Source organism: Phyllobates terribilis, unplaced genomic scaffold (genome assembly GCF_046119375.1).
Source record: "Phyllobates terribilis strain yellow unplaced genomic scaffold, ASM4611937v1 Scaffold_2__4_contigs__length_985480577, whole genome shotgun sequence".
Lineage (NCBI taxonomy): Eukaryota > Metazoa > Chordata > Amphibia > Anura > Dendrobatidae > Phyllobates > Phyllobates terribilis.
In genome coordinates, this window is record NW_027362762.1 from 323,354,522 (window position 1) to 323,363,011 (window position 8,490).

The following is an 8,490-nucleotide window of genomic DNA, read 5'->3' on the forward strand; positions in this document are numbered from 1 at the left end:
AAAATCCTGCCGACTACGCCAAAGTTAACGCGCCACCTGGGCCTGTGCTGTGCAGGGGAATACCCGGAGCCGGATCACTGGGGGTTGTAGTCTCAGTGTGGCGGTGACCTGGTCCGTGCCCAGGGCGGTCAAACCAGTGGCAGTCGATTGGTATTGTAATTGTCTGACTACGCCACCCGTGGATTGCGGTCAGTGGGGACCGCCGCTGCGCTGCAGACCGCTGAGGCTGATGTTATATGCGCAGCCAAGAATGGGATGACTCCCCACGGGAGAAGTATTGCCTCAGGGCAGCTAGGGTGAATGATGGTAGTGATGGTGTGAGTGTCCCAGTAGTAATGGTGCTGGTGCGGCGATGAAACACAGAGACGTGTGGTGCAGTTCAGGGTCTTTACTGATGGTATAAAGCAGACCCTCCCGGGAGTACTGGTTAGCAGTAGGGGCCTGGTCAGTCTGTGAGCAAGCAGGATCTCCCCTGGCCAGGTGGAGTTGTAGGCCTCCCCGACTATCTGCACTCTTTCCTAGCTACCTTGCTCTATGCGGGTAGAAGTAGCCCACATCCCTGAGTATACCGTGTGGTGCTCACCCGTATGGCCGGTGACTTGGTGCCTTCCGTTAGCCTCCGCTTCACGATGGCGATGCTGGTCCCTTGCTTGTGACCGTGCCTTCAGGTTTCTAAGGCCAGAGGACATGGAATCCCCTGCCGGTTGGATTCTGCTGCTGGACCTGGATGTCCCCACAGCCTCGGACTCTGTGTCCGGGTTTAGTGTCTTCAGCCAAGGCGAGCTTCCTAGCTTCCAGCCTCTGGCACTCGCTCCTGCTCCTACAGAGCTCCTGTTGTCACTTTCTCTGTGTCTGCTGTCCTCCAGACCTGACTGCGTCTCTGTCTGGGACTTCACTCCCTAATCCCGCCCCAGACCCAGTTTATAAGGGCAGATTCCTCCCCTCCCAGGTCTGGGTGGGCCGTGTTGCATGCTTAGGGCTCCTGACCAGAGAAACCTCCCACTTGTTCTCAGACATAATATCTCTATTACTTTGGCAACCAGACCCCTGGAGTGCCACAATGACGCTGCATGGGCAATACACATTATAGGCGCAGTGTCGCCTCTGCCGTGTCATTAATACCAGACACACAGTTCACGGCCATGTCAGGTGAAGTGCTGGCGGTCCTGCACAGATGCCGGGGAAGCGGCCACAACAGCGAGTGAGCCCCTCTGATGGTCCACAAATACATAGATAGATACATAATAAATATATATATATTATATACACACACACACACACACACACACATATATATATATATATATATATATACACACCCACCCACACATTGCACATGGACTTACCCTTTCTGTACATGATGCAGGTTCTTCTATCTTCTCTGTGGGGCAGCCTCCCTTCCTCTTAGGGCCCGACTGCAGAGCTGACGGAGGGGGAGAGCGAAGCAGTAACATTCAGAGCAGGGGAGGGGGCAGGGAGAGTAGTGGCCATGCTGTAAGCTGGCTCTGTGCTCTGCTGGAGGCCAGAGCAGGTGGGCGGAGCCTCGTCTCCTGCACTTACACAGTCAGCAGCTGGTGAGTCATCCTCTGCAACGCCACTGGACGCACCTGTTTTACAGAGCAGATTCCATCTTCCGACTCCTGGCCCTCCTGTCACACATTATAATGAGGGCAATCTGGCCATGGGCCCCCTGGGAGGTCCGGGCCCCGGGCGGTAGCCCAGATTGACGTCATTATAATCCGCCTATGCTCGCACCCCTCCAATCTATCCTAAACTGTGCTGGTGGACTAATCCACCTGTCACCCCACTATTCCCCGGTTTCTCCCCTCTCTCTGTCAATCCCTGCGCTGGCTCCCCGTTGCCCAGAGACTTCAGTTGAAAAGCCTAACTCTGGCATACCAAACCATCGAAAACCTGTCTCCTCCATACATGTGTGACCTAGTCTCCCTGTTCTTACCTGCACGCAATCTCCCATTCTTCCAAGATCTCCTTCTGTACTTCCCTCTTATTTCTTCTTGCCACAATCGCATACAAGATTTGTCCCGTGCATCTCCCCTACTGTGTAACTCTGTACCCCAACACATCAGACTCTCGCCTACCGTGGAAAACTTGAAAAGGAAGCTGAAGACCGACTTCTTCTGACAAGTGTACAATCTGCGGTAATCCTCGCTCCAGGATACCGCTGCACAACCAGCTGTACCCTCACCTACTGTATCCTCACCCATCCCTTGTAGATTGTTTGTGCGCCCTCGCGGACAGGGTCCTCTCTCCTCTTGTACCAGTCGGTGACCCCTTTTCACATGTAAATCGCCACTGAAAAAATGTTGCTATAATAATAAATAATAATTAGAGTACTTGTACTCTGGGTCAATTGATGGCACTTTCCTGGTGTCTGCCCCTACTTTGATATGTTTTGACAGCTTTTGGGCCCGTTTGAAGGTGTTGTGTATGCGTTTGTTTTTGTCCCCTATTGCATCCAATGGGGTTCAGCAATGTTAGACGAATATTCGACAAATAAATCGGCGAATATTGCAAATTCGACGATCATAATCCGAACCTAATATTGAAACATTCCCTCATCTCTAATCTTCAGTCTAAAGAACAACAAGGAGTCCTGGAAGTGATCATATGGCCTCCACAGAGCCCTGATATCAACATCATTGAGTCTGTGTGGGATTACATAGAGAAGTTTTCCTCATTCCTACATCCACAGAAGATTTGTGCTTAATTATTTAAGATGTTTGGAACAACGTCCCTGCCCAGCTCCTTCAAAAACTGTCTGCAATTATATAGAGAATAATTGATGAATTGATGCAGTTTTGAAAGCAAAGAGTAGTCACACCAAATATTGATTTGATTTAGATTTCTCTTTTGTTTATTCAGTTTATATTTCGTTAATTGATAAAATTAAACTATTAACACTTCTATTTTAAAGTATTCTTACTTTGCTGCATTTTTTTTCCACACCTTCCTAAAACTTTTGCACAGTACTGTATATTCATTACACTATAAACTGCACATATGCCATGCTCATTCCTCACTTATCAAGCACAGGGAATGCAATATACATCTGTTTATGTGGGACATATATTTAATCCAATATAAACTATATATGTTACATGCCACATCTGCCCAGGAAACCTATTATACAGTGGGTACGGAAAGTATTCAGACCCCTTTAAATTTTTCACTCCTTGTTTCATTGCAGCCATTTGGTAAAATCTAAAAAGCTCATTTTTTTCTCATTAAAGTACACTCTGCACCCCATCTTAAATGAAAAAAAACAGAAATGTAACATTTTTTTGCAAATTTATTAAAAAAAAAACCCTGAAATATCACCTCGTCATAAGTATTCAGACCCTTTGCTCAGACACTCATATTTAAGTCACATGCTGTCCATTTCCTTGTGATCCTCCTTCAGATGTTTCTACTCCTTCATTGGAGTCCAGCTGTGTTTAATTAAACTGATAGGACTTGATTTGGAAAGCACACACCTGTCTATATAAGACCTCACAGCTCACAGTGCATGTCAGACCAAATGAGAATCATGAGCTCAAAGGAACTGCCCAAGGAGCTCAGAGACAGAATTTTGGCAAGACACAGATCTGGCCAAGGTTATAAAAGAATTTCTGCATTACTCAAGGTTCCTAAGAGCACAGTGGCCTCCATAATCCTTAAATGGAAGAAGTGTGGGACCACCAGAAGTCTTCCTAGACCTGGCCATCCAGCCAAACTGAGCAATCGTGGGAGAAGAGCCTTGGTGAGAGAGGTAAAGAAGAACCCCAAGATCACTGTGGCTGAGCTTCAGAGATGCAGTAGGGAGATGGGAGAAAGTTCCACAAAGTCAACTATCACTGCAGCCCTCCACCAGTTGGGCCTTTATGGCAGAGTGGCCCGACAGGAGCCTCTCCTCAGTGCAAGACATATGAAAGCCCGCATAAAGTTTGCTCAAAAACACATGAAGGACTCCCAGACTATGAGAAATAATATTCTCTGGTCTGATGAGACAAAGATAGAACTTTTTGGTGAAAATTCTAAGTGGTATGTGTGGAGAAAACCAGACACTGCCATCACCTGCCCAATACATAGCATCATGCTATGGGGGGGGGAGTTCAGCTGCAGGGACAGGACAACTGGTTGCAATTGAAAGAAACATGAATGCAGACAAGTACAGAGATATCCTGGATGAAAACCTCTTCCAGAGTGCTCTGGACCTCAGACTTGGCCAAAGGTTCACCTTCCAACAAGACAATGACCCTAAGAACACAGCTAAAATAACAAAAGAGTGGCTTCAGAACAACTCTGTAAAATTATTGACTGGCCCAGCCAGAGCTCTGACCTAAACCCAATTGAGCATCTCTGGAGAGACCTGAAAATGGCTGTCCACCAATGTTCACCATCCAACCTGACGGAACTGGAGAGGATCTTCAAAGAGGAACGCAGAGGATCCCCAAATCCAGGTGTGAAAAACTTTTTGCATCAATCCTAAGGAAAACTCATGGCTGTACTAGCTCAAAAGGGTGCTTCTACTCAATACTGAGCAAAGGGTCTGAATACTTATGACCATGTGATATTACAGTTTTTCTTTTTTAATATGCAAATTGCCTCTTCAGAGAAAAAGAGGACTTGTACTCTATAGCGCCACCTATTGGAAGCAGCAATCCTACAAGTCACAATCAACCCTTTAACGAGTCATGCAATATGACTTAGGATAAAAGCCAAATCAGAATCTCAATTTGCAGACACGGTGTTTCGGGCTGTTGGCCCTCGTCAGTGCAAAGTATGAGAACTGATTTGGCTAGGTGAGAGGCTCTGGACTGAGGTCTAAGGGGTAACATTTCTCCTCATGGAGAGTGACACACCACGTCAATAAATTTGCAAAAATGTCTACATTTCTGTTTTTTTTCAGTCAAGATGGGGTGCAGAGTGTACATTAATGAGAAAAAATGAACTTTTTAGAATTTACCAAATGGCTGCAATGAAACAAAGAGTGAAAAATGTAAAGGGGTCTGAATACTTTCCGTACCCACTGTACGTGTCTATATTTTTATACCAATATGTTATGTACATTCTTTTTATTTATTCATTTCTTTCAGTACGTCCCACAGATATGTATTATTATTATTATTATTATTAAATATTTATATAGCGCCATTAGGTTCCATGGCGCTTTACAAGTGTAGGGGCAGACAGGGACACGAACATGAAACATCAAACGAGGCGCACTGGTACAGTAGGGCAGGGGGTCCTGTCCACGAGGGCTCACAGTCTATAGGGGGTGGGTGGGGAGACAGGAGGAAGGGGAGAGGAGAGGGTGAGATGGTGTAGCGGATGGGTCTCAGTGTGGGCTGCAGGCCTGAAGGAAGAGGTGGGTTTTTTGTTTTTTCTTGAAGGTTCCCAGGGTAGGGGAGTGTCGGATGTGATGGGGGAGAGAGTCCCAGAGTATGGCGGATGCACGAGAGAAGTCTTGTAGGCGGTTGTGGGAGGAGGAAATGAGGGGAGAAGAGGAGACGTTCTTGAGAGGAGCGAAGATCGCGCCGGGGGACATATCTGGAAACCAGGTCGGAGACGTAGGGAGGGGACAGGTTATGTATAGCCTTGTATGTTAGGGTTAGGGTTTTGAACCGTGAAATTAGGTCCAATTTGCCTTTTTTTTCCTCTGTTTTTTTTTGTTGTTGTTCCAATATAAACAAACAAAATAAACAGGTGTATAACAATCCATGTGCAATTGCAATAATTTTCTGGGAGAAATACTTCATTTTCTGGAACAATTTCAAGGGTGCCAACACTTTTGGCCATGACTGTTGATATCACAAAGAGCAGTGATGAGAATGTCTGTATTGGACAGAGTTAAAATGCATTTGAATTGCATGGACAGTCATGCCAATACTACATAGTCACTGCAGAGGTTTCCCTCAATGCTATCAGCTGATTCTGGTAAAGGGTTATCTTTAATATTGTATTCGGGATTTATTAACCCCTTTAAAGCCCATGACTTACTAATACGCGTCTGTCCCCTGGGACTTAAGAGCCTGACCCGTATTAGTAAGCCATCGCGATCGCGCGCGCACACAGGCTGTGCGGGCGCGATCGCCGCCGGGTGTTAGCTGATAGTACCGGGTGTCAGCTGTGACAATGTGCAGGGAGCGGTCCCGCACCGCTCCCGGCACATTAACCCCCGCAATGCTGCGATCGAAGTGCATGACCAAACAATGTTCTCACTGTGCAGCACTGACTGCCTGCATGGCACAGGGATGGGGATCAGAATAAAAAAAAAGTGAAAGTCCCGGAGTGGGACAAAGTAAAAAAGTAAAAAAAACTCTCAGAAAGTGAAAAAAAATATTAAAAACAAAAATTGTAAAAATATAAAAAAAATAATACACCAAAAATAAAAATATAATGTACCCATCAATACATATTATGAAAAAAACAATAAAAGTACACATATTAGGTAACGCCGCGTCCGTAACGACCTGACCTATAAAACTGTCCCACTAGTTAACCCCTTCAGTGAACACAGAAAAAAAATGAGGCAAAAAACAATGCTTTATCACCATACCGCCAAACAAAAAATGGAATAACACGCGATCAAAAAGACAAATATAAATAAAAATGGTACCGCTGAAAACGTCATCTTGTTCCGCAAAAAACAAGCCCCATACAGCTCCATCATCCAAAAAATCAAAAAGTTATAGCTCTCAGAATAAAGCGATGCAAAAAAATATTTTTTTCTATAAAATAGCTTTTATTGTGTAAAAGCACCAAAACCTAGAAAAACGATATAAATGTGGTACCGCTGTAAATGTACTGACCCAAAGAATAAAGCTACCTTATCAATTTTACCACACGCGGAGTAGAATAAAAAAAAAATTAAAAAAAAAAAACAATTCCTGAATTGTTGGTTTGTTTATTCTGCCTTCCAAAAGCTGGAATAGAAAGTGATCAAAAAATGTCACGTGCCTGAAAATGGCACCAATAAAAACGTCAACTCATCCCGCAAAAAAACAAGCCGTCACATGACTGTCTGCCAAAATATGGAAAAATTATAGCTCTCAAAATATGGCGATGCAAAAACTAGATTTTACAAAATATGTGTCTTTTAGTGTGTGACAGCTGTCAATCATAAAAACCCGATATCATTCTGGTATCTCTGTAGTCGCACCGACCCGAAGAATAAGGTCGTCTAGTCACTTATACCACACTAGGAATGGCATAAAAAATAAACGCTAGGGCTGGGGTTGGGGTTGTTTTTTTTTTTTTAAAAGTAAAAAAAAAAAAAAAAAAAAAAAAAAAAAAGATGACGATATGGCAACCAGTGTTGAACGCAAGAAGTAAGAAGTTACAGGTGAAGTGCAGCCAAACACTCTTTCATGCGTTGTGGGAAAATGCATCATTTGGATGTGTATTTCACCTATTACATTGTGGACACTTGCAGATTGTGCAGAAGATCTGCAGAAATTTTGAACACGGCCTTAGTGTTACTAAATGTATTAAGCTGGATGTGGACTTTAGTTTTTATTGCATCCTGCATTTTACCAAGTTGTTGTTTTTCACCTCTTACTAAAACAATCTATGTGTTGCAGTGAAATTAAATTGTAGAAGACTTTAAGTGTTGTGCTCAAATGAATAGGAAAATTAAGGGATATAATATGAAAAACTGGCTTAACATACAGGTCAGTGACCTACAGACTGTGGCCCTAAAAACAATGTTATTATTATAAGGTAAGCATTTGTATTATGGCCTGAGGCAAAGCATTCCAGTAAATAGGTGCAGATTAAGAGAAGTTCTGAGACAAGAGTCATAATGATTGCTAATAGTCTTCTGTTATAGGAGTTCACAGAGAGATAAGTGTACTGTAGGCAGGTACAAAATTTGAACATGAAATTCACAAGTGTGAATCTACAATTACACACATTACACCCACACATTTCTGACTAATTTATAGATGATACAATTGGTCTTAGGTAGCCATTACATCCAGAGATATTCTCGTCAAACAGTATAGTTGGCCATCACATAACCCTTCAAACATTATAATTGGCCCCCACTCAGCCCTCCAAACAGCCTTCCAAATAGGGATAATGGCCTCCACATAGCCCTCCAAAATAAGATAATGGTCTCCATATAGTCCTCCAAATGGGATAATGGCCCTCACATAGCACTCCAATATAAAATAATGGCCTCCATATAGTCCTCCAAATGGGATAATGGCCCCCACAAAGCCCTCCAAAATAAGATAATGGCCTCCATAAAGTGCTCCAAAAGGGATAATGGCCCGACATAGCCCTCCAAATAGTATAATGGCCCCTGACACAGCCCCTCAAATAGGATGATGACCCCCACAATGTACTCTTTGATTTAAAAAAATATATATACTCATCTCTCCCCCTTCTCCGGTCTTTGCAGCATATGGTCTGAAGCTCTGCACGGCTCTGCAAAGAGAGCGCGATATAGTGACGTCATCACGCCTGCTACATTGAGACATCAGA